Consider the following 18,226-nt stretch of genomic DNA (forward strand, 5'->3'; position numbering starts at 1 on the left):
AAGTTATGACCAAATTTGCTTTTACCCAAGATTGTCTTAGAGTGGGATAAAAAAAATCCTATTGTTTAATTCAGACACATAATAGAAGTAGAAAGTACCTGAGCCGTTATATGATCTCCTCCCTTTGTCTGTACAGTATTCCATTAAAATTGTATTGTTTTAAACAATATCTTTACTTCCATCCTCAAGCTATCTTTTTCTTACTTTATCATGAAAGAAAAAATATCCAGCTAACAAAATGGGGAAGAAAAGTTATTAACTGAGAGAATGTAATAGGGCATCTTTCTATATTTTCTACAGAGAAATGTACAGTGAAAACAAAATCAATTGTGAGAAACTAAAGCATTGTTCTACAACTCCATAATTTCCACAGATTTGTTGTTTATTTGTTTTCAGCAGCAAATTTGGTAATATGTTCTCTGGGAAACAAGAGTGCCAGGACTATAATTAGACTTGAATAAAGTTAGGTTCTTGGGATGAAAGTTGTCCAAAAAAATTGATAGAAATCAACTTCAAAAATGAAGAAAGTATATTTTAAAAAAGGAATTAGAAGAGTAGAGTTTTATTCCAATAAATCAATATAACCTACTAAGAAGGAAAAAAAAGGGAATGGTACCAAAGCTAAGCAGAATATAGTATAGAATAGGATGGGATCTGAAAAATAAATTTACTTAGGACTTGTTTTTTTACTTTGAGAAAATAAAAACCTATATGGAGAAGTTAATATAAGGAGTAACAACTTCCCAGTAACATGGATGCCAATTACCTTTCCCCCTAAAATAAAGATTTTCACCCAGAGGATACATAATATTTATTCATTCATGTATGCATGTACACCATTAACATTTGCTGAGTGCTAACTGTATGAAAGGTGCCGTGCTCCATATAGCACAAAGAATAAAACCTATGTTTTGCTTCTGTGCAGAGGAGCAGGGAAAGTGATAGAGATCGCGTGTGAACAAAGGGAGAACACTTTATATGTGATAAATAACAGTGTACAGGGTATAGGGAGGCGAAGGGGGCACAGGGCAAAGAGGGATTAGTTTACCCTGGGATTAATGCCACAGACAAGGTGAAAAATTGATTCAATTCTTAAAAGATTGTGATCTTTTAAGTGATCGAGAAATGGAAGGCTGGGGTTGCAGTGTGAAAAGTGTGATGTGTGTTTCAGGCAAGAGAATGATAATAGTTAAAAGTTTTTATCATTTATTGAAATGTAAAGTTACTATGTGTGTATTATATATAGAGAGTTATGTATATAACTATATCAGTGTATATCCTGATATTGATGCTGAAATATATCAGTGTGTATTCTGCACAGGGCATTAAACAAACTCAGAAATAATGACAGAGATGGCTGGGGTTAAGAATTTGGTATTTCAAGTAGGGTCATAAATTTTTGTAAAAGTCTAGATATATAACCTCTGCATACCAAATAGTTTCTGTTACAGGTACTCAACTTTGCCATTATAAGAGCTAAAGCAATTTATGCGATATAAAAGTATACAGGTGTGGCAGTATTCCAATAAAAGCTTATAAAAGCAGGTGGAACCTGAATTTGGCCCACAGGCCATAGTTTGCTAATCCCTGATTGAGAATAAGAAGAGGCTATGTAACCGTGTCAAGCAAGGAAGTGATTTAATCACATTTATGTTAGAAGAAAATCCTTTTGAAATGGGTGTACAAGATGTATGAGTGATGTGGGAATACAGGCATGTACAGTCAGAAAGCTGAGATAGTAGCTCAGCACAAAGTAATCGCCTGAACTAAGATAGGAGCACTGGATATGGGAAAGGTCAGATAAGCAAGGTGTAAGGATATAAACTCATAGGTGGTGATGGGTGGAGATTGAGGTAAGGAGAGTGAGAAATACAGCAAGCTGCCAAGTTTATGATGATTTAGATGATTTGGAAAAGTATAGTTCCCTTAAAAAAGAAAAGGGAAAAGGAAGTAAGAATATTTTGAGGAATGAGTTTTCATCTACACTAAAAGGTGATGGTGTGAAAATTATTATAAATAGAGAGTTGATAGATAGATACATACATACATACATTACATACATACATATATACATACATAGATAATAGATAAAATATAGATAGATAGATAATAAAGATAGATAGATAATAGATAGATAGATAGATAGATAGATAGACTTTGTTTTTTTTCATTTTGATGAGGCTGCCTGGTAGTCATTGTGACACTCGAGAGGGTTCTAGGTTAGAAATTCCACATTAAATAATCATTAGCATCCAGGTGGTATTTGGTAGTATTTGAAGTAATTTTCAGATAAGCTGAAAAATATGAGTGGAAACAGAAGACCAAGGACAGTCCCTAGGCCAAACTAATCTAAGGAATGGTAAAAAGAGTCACAGGAAGCCAGGAGCAGTAGGAAGAAAATGGGGAATCTAGATGTGTTTATTCAATGAAGAATAAACCATCAATTGTAGAGAAGCAATGTCAATTCAATGGAATGCTATTATATTACAGTGAATAATTATGTGTCAAACAGCATCATGGCTCTCTTTCTGAATGCAAAATCCTTAAAGAATGGCTTGTTTATTTCAAAGTTTTAAACAATTAATTTAAATATTTTGGTCTATTATCCCACCTAATATTTTTCTAAGTGCAAAACTATTTTTATTATTTATTTTTTAAATGTTTATTTTATGGAGAAAGACAGAATGTGAGCAGGGGAGGGGCAGAGAGGGAAGGAGACACAGAATCGGAAGCAGGCTCCAGTCTCTGAGCTGTCTGCACAGAGTCTGATGTGGGGCTCAAACTCACGAACCATGAGATCATGACCTGAGCCGAAGTTGGAAGCTTAATCAACTGAGCCACCCAGGCATCCTTTTTTTTTTTTTTTTTTTTTTTTTTTTTTAAGAGAGAGAGAGTGAGCAGGGAAGAAGGGCATAAGGAGAGAGAGAGAATCTCAAGCAGGCTCCACAAACATCATGGAGCCCTAAGCAAGACTCAGTCTCAGGCTGTGAGATCATGATCTGAGATGAAATCAAGATGTGATTGCTTAACCAACTGAGCCACCAGGTGTCCCTAAACTATTTTTAGAATATTAGTTTAAATGTACTACAAAATTACACATGGTTATTATGAAAAGTTTTAAGCCATGCTTAAACAGCCAAAACATTATCATTAAAATAACATGATTATATGAACATATGTTTTTATATGAACATATGTTTCTTTTAACTTGAACACTGACTCAATTGTCTTGTTGGCTTTTGGGGAGAGTGAAGAAAGGAGAATAAAGTACCAGGAGAAAAGGAACTAAGAAGCAGAAACAAACAGATATGAAGACAATATACCAACAGCCTACCTCACCTTCATACCACACAAAACCAGAACATGCCCAACCTTCTCAGTATCAGTCTTTAAAGTAAGTACATGTACATATTCCAGAAACCACTAATAAATCTAATACTTTGCATACATAATTCTGCATTTTGTTTTCTCTGCCTTAGTACTATTAAATTCATTCTTGCATATATTTTATCTGACTAAACTTTGACATACGCACTTCTTTGTGGAAAAAAATTAGGCAAAGCTTCCATAATAGAATTTTAATTATACTATTCAATATTCTTGTTTTAATATGAATATATATTTCTTCTGTTGGTTTAAACAGAATTCTATATATCAGTTTTAATCAGATAGCATAATTTTGAATTATCCAAATATCGATTCCATCTAAATCTCACTGGGATGCCTGGGTAACTCAGTCGGTTGAGTGTCCGACTTCAGCTCAGGTCATGATCTCATGGTTCGTGAGTTAGAACCCAGCATCAGGCTCTGTGCTGACAGCTCAGAGCTTGGAGCCTGCTTCAGATTCTGTGTCTCTCTCTGTCTCTGACCCTCCTTTGCTTGTGCTCTTTCTGTTTCTTTCTCTCAAAATAAATAAAATTAAAAAATCTCACTAAAAATTGACTGGAAACATTCTTTTTTATTTTTTTCTTTTTTCTAAATATAATTTATTGTCAAGTTAACTATCATACAGTGTATACAGTGTGCTCTTGATTTTGGGAGTAGATTCCCATGACTCATCCCTTATGTACAACACCCAGTGTCTATCCCAACAAGTGACCTCCTCCCATCACCCATTTTCTTCTCCCCCTCACCAAACCCCATCAGCTCTCAGTTTGTTCTCTGTTAAGAGTCTCTTATGGACTCTTATGGACTCTGTTTGAGTCTCCCTCAAAACATTCTGAAATCATCTATCTTTAGTACTTACAATATTTTACCTAAATGTTTACCTAAATGTTGTATATCACTAATATATCAACTTTAAGCAAAAAGCTATTATGAATAAAGAATGTTTTAACATAAGACAGATGTCTGAATGTTGTTTATGTGTTTGTGGTTAAAACAAACAAACACTCTTTAGTTTCTCTTAAATAAGCCCCAGTACGGAAGCGTTATTTTTAAATTAACACTCTGTTGATTGTCGTTTGGAATTTAATAAAAGATCTTAAATTCAAAGTGAATAACAGGTACACCAGAATACAGACCACCATACCTTTCAAAAGCATAGTGCAGGAGGGGCGCCTGGGTGGCTCAGTCGGTTGAGCGACCGACCTCCGCTCAGGTCACGATCTCAGGGTTTGTGAGTTCAAGCCCTACATCGGGCTCTGTGCTGACAGCTCAGTGCCTGGAACCTGCTTTGGATTCTGTGTCTCCCTCTCTTTCTGCCCCTCCCCGACTTATGCCCTGTCTCTCTCTGTCTCAGAAATAAATAAACATTTAAAAAAATGTTAAAGCATAGTGCAGGAATTACAAGAATAAACAATAAAACCTCTTCAAATAACTCACCATGGTATCTACATAGGAAAAGACAAGTAAGTCAGAAGAACAGAAGAAACTGAAAACATCTGAATCAAACTCAAAATGTGTGAAAGAAATTGGGCGACAAGGCTGATGTTATTTAGAAGTAAATGGATTTGTAATTTAATAAATAGAGAAATAAAAAAAAAAAAAGAAAACAGTCGGCATATCAGACATATAATTTTATACAGCCAGAACACCTATGTGTGGTGCTCACAGGAGTGTTCATGTACATGAACTATGACAGCAGATAGGAAAATTATCTGGAAACTTTGTCAATTAATGTTAAGTTGCATAAACTCTTTGATTCAGCTATTTAAAACCTAAGATCACTCCCAGAAAGGTAAAGCGTCTCTACATGAATAAATATAAAAACAAATATTTTAATGTATAATGCATATATACCATATGTACATAATTAACATAAGATATATTTTATCTCTCTCTTACATCTTCCAAGGATACATTGTGAGACAAATATAGAAACAAAGCCAATGCCCGTCACTAAAGAAAGTTTAAAAATTATGGCAAAACTGGGGCTTCTGGGTGGCTCAGTTGGTTTAGCGACGGATTTTTGATTTCACCTCAGGTCATGGTCTCACGGTTTGTGAGATCAAGCCTCGTGTCAGCTTTGCACAGAGCCTGTTTGGGATTTTCTCTCTCCCTGTCTCTGTCTCTCTGCCCCCCCCTCACTGTTGCTCACTCTTTCTCTAAAAATAAATGAATAAAGCAGGGGCGCCTGGGTGGCTCAGTCGGTTGAGCATCGCTCTGTGCTGACAGCCCAGAGCCTGGAGCCTGCTTCAGATTCTGTGCTCCCCTCGCTCTCTGCCCCTCCCCCACTCATGGTCTGTCTCTCTCTCTGTCTCAGAAATAAATAAACATTTAAAAAATTAAATAAATAAATAAACTTAAGAAAATAAGTAAACCAAAGATAGATATATACCTGTTGATTTAGAGGGCTTTCCATAATTAATGAAATTATGGGGTAGTTTTATACCAATTTTTGTCTAATCAACATTGACCTTAATTCTTTCTATACTTTCATATATACAAATTAAGGAAATATACAATAATGTATTTTAGGTAATGGACACAGGTTCACCAATAGTAGGAATTGTGGGGAGAAGGAGAGGAGGCTCGTTAGACAAACAAAAAGAGAGAGAGAGAGAGAGAGAGAACAGAGAGAGGGACTCTAAAATATTAGCACATATGATTGTATGTCATTAGCACAATGTAGCACATTGATTGTATTTATCTATGGAGAGTTTATATATGTCTGAAAATATTTATGTGTAGAAAGAAATGTTAAGGACCATAACAACTATTTATTTCATAAATACTTGGAATGCATATTTCTGATAATAAGCTGTAATTGATCTGCCAGAATTCTTACCTTAAGTTTCAGGAAACTCAGGCTCAAATTGAATACTAAATTATACTAATCCAATTAGCTTTCATAGTGAATATGTTTTCTTCTTACTTTATCATTTTGTTCTTAGCTTTCTTTTTATGTTTATCTTTCTTTTATTAATATTCAATATTAATAAGCATGTATAGGTGAATAAAATATACATGCAGGGGCACCTGGATGGCTCAGTCAGTTAAGCATCTGCCTTTGGCTCAGGTCGTGATCTCCTGGTTCGTGAGTTCAAGCCCCGCATCTGGCTCCGTGCTGACAGCTCAGAGCCTGGAACCAGCTTTGGATTCTGTGTCACCTTCTCTCTCTCTGTCCTTCCCTTGTTTGTGCTCTGTCTCTCTCTCTCTAAAGTAAATGGATAGGCATATATATATATATATATATATATATATATATATATATATTATGGATCCTTCTAAAAATGTATTCCTCAGCATATGTATCTTAACAGCATCAAATGTGACAAAGACTGAAGAAAATTATAATAGTAAGTAAGATTAAATATCTCAAAAAGGATTGAGAATGGTGCCACTGTCTGTTACAATTTCTCAAGAACAAATAAGAGATGAGTTTTGACTCTGCCAGAGACTGTTAAAGAAAGAAAACTATAATTTCTAGGAACCATAAAGCAGATTAAATAAAGTTGTCATTAAAGACAGTGGACTTTGTCACATTTGATTTGATAACCTTCCATTATAACTTCCCTACTTCTGAAAATTAGATCTCTTGCCAGACTGTGCAAAGCAATTTTAGAGGAGGACAAGATTGCTACATCAATGCTCAACTTCTGTCTAAAGACAATTATAAAAACCATGGAAAGTGACATTGAAAGAAAAGGATGGTCCCTCCCTTAGGAATGCAAATAACAATAATTCAAATTTTATTTTACAAACTGAACTTCTCATATCAGAAAACAAAATCTGACTTACTGATTTCAACACTTCCAGAGATTAGAGGCACGATTCATTATTTTTGTTCTCAATTTCTGTGACAGTGCTCTGGTACCATCATTTCCCTTAAGCCAAACGTTTTTTCCCCCCTCAGGTTTTGAACAAGGCTGAATTTTAAATAGTAAAATGTTTTTAATAATATGCATAGTCTTCGAAGAAAAGTTTGCTCGAGTTTTATAACTGAAATTATGGACATTTAAGTATTTGATTGTAATTTTGTATGGATAAATGATAATTCTAAAGCATTAGCCATTTCTTTACTACTGTGTACCAATAACTAGTTGAATTTTTAATATTTAACTGAAATCTATTTGTTTTTTGAAGTTTATAAATTTAAGTTTGGGGTATTAGCTATTTAATGAAGCTATTGTTTAGGTTGTCCATAGAAATATTTTAATTCTAGCGTTATCGTCTTTGAGTTTTTTTCTTTTTTAATGATTATTTATTCATCTATTTGGAGAGAGAGAGAGAGAGAGAGAGAGAGAGAGAGAGAGAGAGAGAGAGAAGGTAGTGCAGACAGAGAGGGAGACAGAATACCAAGCAGGCTCTATGTCACCAGCACAGACTCCGATGCAGTGCAGAGCTCCACACGGAGAAAGAACTCATGAACCATGAAATCGTGACCCGAGCTGAAATCAAGAGCCAGGCCCTTAGCCAGCTGAGCCACCCAGACAGCCCAATATATTCTTTGATTTTTTTTTAAGTTTTAAAATATATGTATGACATAATTGAGACCCAAATAACTTAGGTAATTTATCCACGATCACACAGATAGCCAAGGGAAAAAGAATTAATTAATGTTCACTTTAGTTAATGGCCCCAACTACCAATTCTTTTCTTTCTTAGTCACCAAGATATTTCATGCAGCAATATATATTTGTGCAGATTTGCTGTTTGAAAGCCAAACAGTGGTTTGATTTTAATTAGCCCCAAGGTTTATTGTATTGTACTTTGTGTTTTTCTATATTCTTTATTTTGTGCTTTAGTCCCAAAATCTTGTATCTAATATACCTCTGAAAATCCCAAGTCAAGAAAGTTCCTGTACAGCGTTCTATGAGGGATAAAGGATCTTTTGTTTGACGGTGTGTGATGTTGACCTTAGGTTTAGAGCAAGAGGGAATGCAATCTCTTTTCAGCCTGCTCTATTTCCTTCTATATTTACCTGGCTTACTGACTATGTACTCTGAAGGGATACCTGGCCAAGAAATTCTAGGAAAGTCAGCATTTTATGCCCTTAACATTGCAATTCACCCTCCAAGTCTTATTTGTTTAGAAAAAAAATATCCAGATCATTGGATCTTAAATTACTGAAATAGTTAAAACAAGAAGGACAAAGGGAATAAAAACTACTGTCCTAAAAATACGCTCCCATTGGATTTAGACAATAGTATAAATTGAATAGTCAATGGATGGCAACAAACTAAAGGTTTACTGAATTATATTTTACATCATATTGTAGCTTTGTTTAATTTGGCTTTATTATAGGATTGAATGTGTAGATTTTTTTCAAGCCAAGACAGTAAGACACACACTGTTAAATGAAGTGGGCTGATGGACTCATCATTTTGCTTTACCAAATGATCTCATATTGTATCTGTAATCATCTCAAAACACTCATGCGTGCACACACACACACACGGGCATGCACACACATGCACACACACTCACACAGGCATGCACACACACACACGGGCATGCACACGCATGCACACACACTCACACAGGCATGCACACACACACGCACACACACACACACACACACACTCACACAGGTATGCACAAGCACTCACACACTTGATGTGCTCCATAGAAGGCTTAGGAGTCAGAGCATGAAAGACAAATGAAGAACTCTGTTTCTTGATTTCTGGGAGAACTTTAAAATCTATTAAACTACATTCACCCTTGAAGATGCTGTCCATTACATATTCTTCAAGATTTGAAAGAGAAGGTGACGGCATTTATTAAATCAGTTCACTGAGCAATGGCTTAAGGGAAGGTGAGCTTGACCTGAAAGACTATAATAAAGTTATGACCACTTTGTTTTCTGGATCAACCCTTCTTTGTGCTATGACTGGTTTGTGTTATTTCACAATGTGAAGGATTATTAAAAAGAGCCTTAATATCGAGAAATTTTCTATGTCCACACCTGATGCAAGAAATAGAGAATTCAGTATACATTTATGTCTTTTGTAGTAGAAAATCACAGTTACAACCTATGCATATGATGTAATGCAAAATCACTCATGGTGTAGCGTGACTGAAAACATCTAGTGTGTGAAATTCAGTCATCACCTGCCATCCTATATATATGCCTAATCTGTCTGGTGGCTAACCATTATTTTCAGACTCTAAAGTTCTATCAGAGACACTATCTTCTGCCAAAAGGGTAAGACCACTTGCACGTAAGATGAATATGACACCTCTGGTTATTACATGGATATTTTACCTCACTGTTGCTACTACCAAATTGTCAATATGCTACTACAAATGTTGTCAGTTATCGACTTTTACTGATTTTGGTTTAGGAGAAAAATATATGTTTTTTGTATTTATCTTTAGTTAAGAAATAACTTTGAACTTCTTATTTTTGTAAGCTTCATATTAAATCCAACCACATTTATTATGCACCGTTTTGTATTTGTGAAATGATTGTGTATAATCTTCATGATAAATTCCAACATAGATGTTATGTCAAAGACAAGACTACTATGAAGTCTAATGAGTCTTTAAGACCAAGCCATAGTATAAGGAGAAATTCTGGGACCAGGAAGACAAAACTAAAGTAGTAAATAGCTATCACCCACAAGAATTTCCCATTTTAATACGTATGGGTGTGGCATACTTAGGCCTGAGCCTACAGCCCAATTTCCTAAACAAATACATTTCTTCTAGTGAATGAGACATGGCCATAACCTTCCTTAAACATGCAGATATATGATGGGACACTTTTTAAAAAGTTTTTGTTTGTCTGTTTATTCCTTTATGTCTTTATTTTGGCACGGGGAGCACTTTTAATTTGGTTAGGATTAAGTAAAAAATACAAAGAGTTACTGAGGGCTCTAGACAGGACTTCCAGTTTGGGATGAAATCCAAGGGAAAGGACTGGAAACAAAATGACAAATAACTACATAAATTAGATAAGAAACACAAGAGAGTAAGAGAAAAGTTACAGTTTTCTGAGCTGATAGATACACAGGACTCAACAGAGATGCCCTAACCACTAAATTTAATACAGAAAAAGAATTCCAAACACATAAATCTATGACTCTGAGCCTATCCATACACATCTTGCTTTTTTAAAAAAAAATAAGATTGTTTTAAAGTTAGGTAAACTAAATTGGAAATAGTTTCTGATTATGTCTGGGAAGGGGTAAAGATTCTCATTTAAAACAAATATTATTGAGTTGATGGAATTGAATTCATTCATTTATCATACCAAAACATATTTCTGGTAGATCCCCAATTTTAAAATTCTGATATATTACTTGATCGTACACTCCGTCTGGTTTTGTGTGTGTGTGTGTGTGTGTGTGTGTGTGTGTGTGTGAGAGAGAGAGATTTCAGTAAAATAGGACATTACTGATTTTTTGATGCCTCACCCCCCTCCGCATTTTCTTAATTTTGTAATTTTAATTAACTATATATATATATTATATATATATATATATATATATTTTACCATATTGATGTCATTTCAAAGAACTATAAAAGCTATGGCCATTTTTTGGTAGCTTGTACAAATATCAAAAAGAGATTAAATTGATGAATGATTAGTCATCTTGTCACTTGATCCAGAGCACTCATTTTAAACTAAATTCTGCTAGAACAATGGAACTAGAACTTGATGAAAGGCAACCTCTGTATATTGGTACATGAGGCATGCTGGGAGTGGTAAATGGACTCCCTAAATTTGGGTATCTGAATAAGCAAGCACTCATATGAGTAAAGTGTTCTGTAGTCAAAAATGCTTTAGAACTACCTCAAGACTACATGAAATGATAATTGGATGTCTTAATATAATATTCTCTTTTTTATCTGTATGTGACAGGATATCTATAATTTATGAGATAAGTCAGCCATGTTATGCCAAATATATGTATATGTATATGTATATATATATATATATATATATATATATATATATTGTTTTTTGAGATGAAGGAAAAAGAATTCTAATTCACAGACAATTAGAATTAAAAAACATCAGATTACCAGAGTTTTGATATTTGTTTTGTTTTTGTTGTTTTATTTTATTTATAATTATTATTTTTTTGAGAGAGAGACAGAGCATAAGCAGGGGAGGAGCAGAGGAAGGGGGAGACAGAGAATCCCAAGCAGGCATAGCACAGTCAGCTCACAGAGGCCAATACAAGGCTTGAACTCATGAATCCGTGAGATATTGACCTGAACTGTAATCAAGAATTGGACGTTTAACCAGCCACCCAGGCACCCGTTGCTTTTGTTGTTTTAATGGAGAGGAAAGCATTTCAGACATAGACATTAGGATCTGGTAGTTACCTGCAAAGTAGAAACTAGAATACAAATCCACAAAATCCCAACTCAGGGCACCACACTGCCCCTTCTATGCATATTGACTCATTGAGCCCTTCCAAATACCAATGAGGAAGTTGCTACTTCTTCATTTTAGAGATGAGGAAGCTGAGCCATAAAGAGTTGAAGTAATTTGTTCAATGTCATGAAGCCAACTAATTATTGTAATTAGGACTCTAAGGTAGTGTGGCTACAGATTTTCTGATTTTATTGCAATGCTGTGTGTGATCTGAAATTAGAAATTAAAAAAAAAATCATCAACATCAGTGACTGACTTAAAGATCCAAGGACATAGTGAGAGTTAAGGTCTCAAATATGTTATCTTGTGTAAAGCAATGAAATACTACACAGAAATAACTGAGGTTATCACGGGGACATTGATTTTACTATTAACACACACACATGAGTTTTGCATATATATGTATATAAACAAACATTAATGTTAGCTACACAAATACACATATAAGTGAAGAAATTGGAGTCTTAAAGTGCAACTGATGTAGGACTTCTTAAACAGATGACGAGGGAGGTCGGTGGGAGATGGGCTAGATGGGTGATGGATATTAAGGACAGCATTTGTGATGAGCACTGGGCGTTGTATGTAAGTGATAAATCACTGAATTCTACTCTTGAAACCAATATTGCACTGTATGTTAAATAACGGAAATTTAAATAAAATAAAAATTTCATTAGAAAAAAACAGTTGTCCTATTTCTACATGTTTCATCAAAATCTAAGCTTTTTAGTACATGATGAATTCAACTTTATTATGATACAGGAAGTTTATATCACAAGAGCCTTAACTTTTCAAAGTAATTTAATTCGAAATTTAAAAACAAGTAAATAATCACCTTAAAAATAGTAGGAATATCTATAATGTTTGGGCTTAATACTTCAAGCTCAGGGCAACTCTCCCTCTTCCTTTCTAGAAAATGAAGGAGGAGGCACTGAATTTCATTCATGAGTGCTGAATGCATATGCATACATACATACATAAACAAACTGCAAGGTGGCAAAAGAGATAATAGGGAAATGAAATCCTCTAGATAACATAATAGGCTAAAATATGGTCTTTAAGGAAGAGTCTCAGAGGAAAGCGTATGATTTCATGCGAAAAGAGCAGATTCCTTGTGATGCTTTCGTTTGCCTGTTGATATTGAATGTAAAATCACTGATATTGTTGATGCCTCCTCCTTGTCCCCATCATCCCATCAAGTTTTGAATAGTTGTTAGACTTACTAGCAGTTACTAATAGCAAATAGTAATTAATAGCAAAAGTAAATTATGTATTGCTGAGAACAAAATCTAGCCTGTCAGAAATACGGTGTAACAATGAGCTGTTCACCAAATGGCATTATTTAATAGAAAAACGTGTTGAAAACCCAACCCCTCTCTGCGTACATAATCCACATGAAGTGTAAAGGCAAATACAAGTAAAAAACTAAAGGCTTAAATTTCACTGTTGAAAATACTGGAAGGGACTTCTCTTCTTCCTTTCCGTGGAGCGTTTACTTTAAAAAACTTGTAATTATTTTCTTTCTGTTTGAAATGTAAGAATATATTTTTAAAAGCTAAATAGCCTCTTGCTAACTTTAACATTCGAGAATGTCTTCTCCAGGACCTGGGAACTATCTCTTTGAAATAGGATCTCCATAAAAGATAGTGTACAAATCTCTCAGTCTCTTTGAGGTGGGAGAGGGTTGGGTGGGTAAGAGCCTAACTTCATTGGGTGCCTTGCTCCGAGATACAGAATTATCTCCTATGGTAGAGATGTGAGAAGTTTATCTCCCTTTGGATTAAGCCAATTAACAAACACAGATGGCCACGACAAAGGCCAGGTGAAATTAAGGTGATGAACTGCATGTGACAAATGTTGCTATCAAGTTCTCCTTCTTGAGTACTAGTTACTGTTTATTTTGAGAATGCATATGTAATGGGTCATGTCTGCTTGCCTAGACAAAAGAATGAGACTTCTGCCTATCATTGCAGTCTCTTATTGGATTGTCTCTGATGTATATAACATGCTGCTTTAATGCCTATTTAATAATAAAAAATGTTTTATTTCTCTTCTACCTTTGTGGAGAGGTTTTCTGGTTTGGAAAGAGATTTTGTTCTTATTTTCTCAACAGGACCCACCCCCTACAAAGAGAAAATTCACTGCTGCTTATTTGATGATATAGAGATCTTAAGTGTAAATTCAGGGAAATATAGTAAATTTAAATGCAAAACTATAACTTATTCATATTTCATTTCTCAACTGGATTTTCAACCAAAGCATTTTGCTGAGGAACATCAACTTTTTATGGCACAAAATTTGGGGCCTGATGCTTTTTTAAATAATTAATTGAAAGAAATACTTGTTTTGCACTGAACGTGTGGGTTGATATTGCTAAAATGTTTCTTCATTTACAAATATAGGAATCAGATTTCTGGAACAAAATGACAATAGCTTCCTTTCTTCCTCAACTTATTAGTGATACAGCTTGTATTGTTTGAGAGTTTAGCTGTGATGTTAAAATGCTGTTGTATCTTTCCTGGGTCAAGACAGGGAGCACTGAAGCAGAGAAAAGGGAGAGAAGTTTCCACAAGCCAGCTATGCTCTACTGCTCACTGCATTTGACATGCTTCATGATGAGTGAGGGATACAGTAAGTACTATGTACAGCCTTACTGCAGCCAGTTATAATTATATCAGTGAGTATTTGAAAGTATGGCTATTTCCAAATGTGGAGTCTATGAAACTGGAGAATACAATTTTAAAAACCAAGATCAAAGTTTGCTTTGCACTATAGTGCTATTTATAAATTTTCAAGGAAAATATAGGGATTTTGAAGAAAACTACATCTTTAATCTGACCTAAAATTAACATTAAAACACAACTCTGACACTGTTATTTACTAAAATTATCAGAGTAAGTCTAGCTAGGTTTAATCTTTCTTCTGGGTCCAGACATAGGGAATTGGTAAAATAATTAGCAACTTAATTATGAAACTTGAGTGAGGCAATCGGAGCTCTCACCTAGTACGGTGTCGTTAACTAACATCAAACTTATCTGACCTTCGAATTCCACAATGGTGAAATCAGAAAGCTGCTTTTCTTTCTTCCTAGTGGTTATTACTTCATTTTTATTACTATTCTCTTTTCCGTTAAAATCAAATGAGATGTTCCATGTAGAAGCAACTTGTAAAATTCCAAGTACTAAACAGATAGCATTATTTATATTTCCCCCTTTCTCAAGCCGATTGTATACAAATGCTAGCACATATCCTTTGTTTCCTGAGCAAGTATTTGAAATTCCTGGTGCTCAGTAGTTCTAGGCTCTTTTCAGAATTCCATTGGCTCTAAGACTGTGACTGGATACTGACCTAAGAGACATATACTCAGAATACTCTGCTATTTTATTACTACTGTTAAAAGAACTTGCTTAAAAGTAGTTCACATGCCCCTTTTTTGGCTTTACAATCATATGCCTTTCCTAGCTTTCCTCATTTCTCTATTCCTTTTATGTTTTAAAATCCTTGGATGTATTTTCTGATTAAATCCAAGGGTGTGCTCATATACATTCATTTACACATTAATGAAAGATAGGACATCCTAGACATGAAACAGTACAATTATAATTAGAGACAGCCTTCTGATCCACTCCAGGAAATTGCTTAAGTCCCTTTTATGCAAGTAGAGTCATATGGAGATGAAAGTTGTATATGTCATGTAAATCCTCAATAAGCTTGAATGGCAATAGGTAGGTGGTGGTGTTGCCCCTGCATATGGAGTGATGAGAAACCCGAGCGGTGCAGCTGAACAATAACCTTTAACAAGTGCTTCAGTGAATCTTTAGAAGATGTATGATTTTTATTTGTACAGATAATTTTCTCATATTTTCCTAAAAAAGCATTGAGAAAGGTAACAATAACAAAACTAAAAAAAAAAGTGAAATAGACATCAAAACAAAGTATCAGTGGGAGATATTTATAAGCAAGAAAGTCATAAGGAAAGGAAGTCCACTCTTACTGGCCATAAAAGAGTTTCTAATTGTTTGCTCAACTTTGAAGCAGTCGAGAGGAAAGGGTGAAATGTGGTTACTTACAGAACTGTCATCATCTGAAAGGAAAGCACATTAGTCCCTTAGGGCAAGAAAGCTATACCTTGCATACTTCTACCAAAATGAAACAAAACAAACTTAAAACTTCACCTACGGTTCTATCTAAGGACTACAAAATGATAGTTTTTGTTTCTTTGTTTGTTTGTTTGCTTGTTTGTTTTTTCTTTTTCATACAGTTTTCCTGAAGATAATAAAGTCATAGATTTCAAATAGCAAGATAGTGTTCCTTCTTGAGAGAACTGAGGGCTTAATATTAACATAAAGCTCAGTAAGCTTATGTCTGTGTAGTCTGGCTTTTAGGGATAGACAAAGTACCTCGAGGAGTAGCTAGGTTGGATACCATCCAAACCATTGACGCAGATAAGTTCTCTAATCCAGTATATTTATTTGAACTGAAGAACAATACAGAATAATGTATTCTCAGATGAGAACCTAGGGCACTGACTCTCTGAAATGCTGATGGAAGGTTAATTTATATGCATTAAAAACCAGACAATGAATAAATATAATCAAGAATTGTTCAAGAATTGATGGCTAGTTCAATTTAGACTCATAGGTGGTACAGAGTAGTTGCTGAAGATTGTCAAGCTTTATTTTAAGTACACATGTCTTTTGTACATGCAAATTTAATCAGGTTAGCATCAAAAGCTCCAGGGAAGTCATTTCAGTGTATCAGTATTTCTTCTTGATAACTCAGATTTCAAGTCGCACATTGTTATAATTTCTGAACAAAAATAACCGTATCTCTATACAGAGCTTGTAATTCCCTTTTTATCGCCAAAAGTATAGTACTTATGTAGTTATCAGATAAGAAATATTTAAAATGGTGCTTTTTTAAAATAACAATATAGGGGCGCCTGGGTGGCGCAGTCGGTTAAGCGTCCGACTTCAGCCAGGTCACGATCTCGCAGTCCGTGAGTTCGAGCTCCGCGTCAGGCTCTGGGCTGATGGCTCGGAGCCTGGAGCCTGTTTCCGATTCTGTGTCTCCCTCTCTCTCTCTGCCCCTCCCCCGTTCATGCTCTGTCTCTCTCTGTCCCAAAAATAAATAAACGTTGAAAAAAAAATTAAAAAAAATAACAATATAAATTATAAGTATCAACGAAGAACAGCTTACATCTCAAAAAGCATACTACACATCCTGCATATTCCCAAAATGAGGAAGATATCTCTGATATATGTAAGAGTGGTGTGACCCCAAAATTTAGAAATTTAGGAATGTGGCAGAGTCCTTAATCATAAAAAAAAGGAATAAAATCTTACCGTTTGCAACAACATGGGTGGACCTAGAAGGTATTGGTTCTAAGTTAAATAAGTCATACAGGGAAAGCTAAAGTTACTCTTATTTCATTTATATGTGGAACCTAAAAAACAAAGCAAACAAAACAGAAAGAGACTCAGAGATACAGGAAATAAACTGCTACCGAAGGGGAGAGTGGGATGGGGGTTGGGTGAAATAGGTGAAGGGGATGAAGAGGAGTAAACTTCCAGTTGTAAAATAAACAAGTCATGGGGATGTAATGTACTACATAGGATATATAGTCACGAATACTGTAATAACTTTGCTTGCTGACAGATGGTAACTAGACTTATCGTGGGGATCATTTCGTAATGTATAGTAATATCAAATCACTATGATGTACACCTGAAACTAACAGAATATTGTATATCAATATAGACTTCAATAAAAAATCATTATCTCCCCTTCTTTCTGGATTATATTTCTCTTCCTCCCTTCATTTAGATGTGGTCATGTGATTGACATCTCTCCCTCCCCAACCCATAAAAAAAAAAAACAAAACATATTCCCCTCATGGTCCTCCATGCACTTTGCCCTCTGCCAAGTCGCTAAGGGCCAACTTGGAAGACGCATGTTGAAGGTGCAGTGTCTCTGACGTGTTATTATTGAATTATTATGTAAGAAATTAGCACTTCTCCAACCTGTAACTGCCTTGCTTTCGATACCTGAATGAGGAACAAAAGTCTATGGTTTGGAAACATGACACATTTAAGGGTATATTTATACTATTGTTAGCTTCTTCAAGTCATTCAATGTCCTTCACAAGAGAGATCTTACTTTTATTTGAGAGGCATTTCACTTCCTTATGTTTCTATGTATCTATGAAAGGTGGTCTTTACATTTGTGTTCACATTTGGATTAGTTTGGTGGCAACTTGTATTCTCTAGATTCTTTGAAGTCATCTCTTATCCTTTCTTATGCTCCAGCCAGTCTTGTCTTCTTTCTGTTTCTCCCAAATGACATGCTTATATCCTTTTAGGCCTCCTGCACTTAATTTTCCCTCTTCAATGTCCTTTCTTTCCTTTCCTCTTTGCATGGCCTACTTCTAATCTCTCATGTGTTAACTTACATGGC

General features: G+C 35.0%; 1 long non-coding RNA gene across 2 annotated transcripts in view; it reads left to right on the forward strand.

The window, feature by feature from the left end:
- The window catches only part of LOC105260505, a 60,750-nt gene that overhangs the window by 10,734 nt on the left and 31,790 nt on the right, over positions 1-18,226 (forward strand). For both annotated transcript variants that reach the window (XR_006596756.1, XR_002156696.3), the window contains exon 2: positions 14,299-14,401. This is a non-coding gene — a long non-coding RNA (uncharacterized LOC105260505). The remainder of the gene's footprint in view (positions 1-14,298; positions 14,402-18,226) is intronic.

This window comes from Felis catus, chromosome B1 (assembly GCF_018350175.1).
Source record: "Felis catus isolate Fca126 chromosome B1, F.catus_Fca126_mat1.0, whole genome shotgun sequence".
NCBI classification, from domain to species: domain Eukaryota; kingdom Metazoa; phylum Chordata; class Mammalia; order Carnivora; family Felidae; genus Felis; species Felis catus.